The sequence below is a fragment of the Propithecus coquereli genome, unplaced genomic scaffold, assembly GCF_000956105.1.
Source record: "Propithecus coquereli isolate 6110/MARCELLA unplaced genomic scaffold, Pcoq_1.0 Scaffold106, whole genome shotgun sequence".
Lineage (NCBI taxonomy): Eukaryota > Metazoa > Chordata > Mammalia > Primates > Indriidae > Propithecus > Propithecus coquereli.
In genome coordinates, this window is record NW_012134525.1 from 99501 (window position 1) to 101322 (window position 1822).

Here is a 1822-nt window from a genome sequence, read left to right on the forward strand (position 1 = left end):
ATTCATGAAACAGAGTTTTGATGTGTTTTGACTGTGGCCTATCTCATGAGGTCAGGTGTGGGATTTTCCACTTGTGATGTCATGGCTCTCAAAAAGTTTCACATTTTTGGAGCACTTTGGATTCAGAATTTTTGAATTTGGGATGCTCAACCTGTATTTTCTACAAACTGTCATTACAAAAACTCAGAGGCTTGATTATGGCTTAAATTTTACAATCTAGAATTGCTAGTATCATTCGGTATTTTCAACATTTTTTCCAATAGTTTAGTATTGGACTGCTTGCTCTAAATGCATGCATTGACCTAATAATTGAAAGCTGGTGGAAAGAATGATCATATTAAAGCCTTAATTTTCACTAAGCATAAATTAATAGAGAATAAGGAGTGCAAAGAGAGGCACCAGGTGGTTCATAGGACCTTCAGGTAAAACAAATGAGATTTTATTAGGCTTACAGATACAATTTTTGCCTGTGTGTCAAGGGATAACGGGAGTGTTGATTTGAGTGGCTTATTAAACAGGCATGTTTAGCTCAGCAATGTTACTCATCACTCGGCTTTTTAATCTGCCAAGAAATGGGTGCCATTTGCACTTACGAACTGTGTGTAATTACGGTGATTCAAGTTTTGGCTTATAATAAATCTTCCATCACAGCCTGCTCTCTCCATTTTTATTTCTGTCTCTCTAATTGAGGAGAGGCCAAAGAGAATTCTACTTTGACTCTGGTTTAAGGGTGGAATCTATAAAATACGTGCTATATGCATTTTTAAAATTTTTAACTTGCATTTTCTCTAAGTTTTATATTTTTGGTGATAAGAGAGTAAAGTGTGCATGCCATCCAAGATAAATGGATGAAGGAAGTTCATGTCTTTCTAATTATTTTATACTGATAGGTAAAGCAAAATAGGAACAAATCTTTATTTAACCATAACAAGTTGGGACTCCCTAGAGAAATGGAAAATAGGTTCTGTGCATCCGATCATGCTGCACATTCTTTTTAAGTTGCAATCTCTGCTGTTACTACTCACAACAACTGAGACTACAGGCCCATCTCTGAATTTACTTTCAGTTACACCATAATTGGTACTGGATAGAGCCCTGTATCTCGTCAAGTTCAAACTCTAATCTTTACAGTTGAGATAACTAAGTTTCTGAACAGTTAGGAAAGTATTAAAACCAGCAGTAGGGTTCCTGACCCAGCCTGTCATCCAGTTATTGTAATACTTCATCTGGACTTGGTCAGTAATCTAGTCCTCTTTTCTCTTCTCCATACTAATCTCTCTCTTTGCTAAGGCTGCTGTAATTTCTGTAAAGGATATAGGATTTAATGGTATTTTGCCTCCTATGGTCTCTTATAATTAAAAATAAGCTCTGTTGAAAAGAATGATCTCCACTACTGGATTTTCAGAAACCATGATAGACCAGCTGGTGAAACTTTTGCATATGGGGATTTTGGGGGGAGAATTTTTACCCCCAATCCTGATATTTCTTTCCAAGTGAATGTGGCTGTATAAATGCTATACTCCTTTCCTCTCTCTGCTCCTTTATTCATGACACACTGGGAAGGTGGGGTGACTTACTCTGATTAATGAATTTGGAAAAAGAATAAATTAGACATGCTTGGATTATTTCCATCCATTTTGTCTCGGGAGACAGTTGCCCTCAGAGAGCAAGATTTTACTTGAAAAATGGGTATACTTGTCTTGGTTCACTATTGCCTGTAACTGGAAGGCATCATCTGCATAATTCCTTGATTATTTTCATGCCATTGAGTTCTCATACCAAATTTTGTCCTCCAAATTAATCTTTTTCATAATAAAATTGA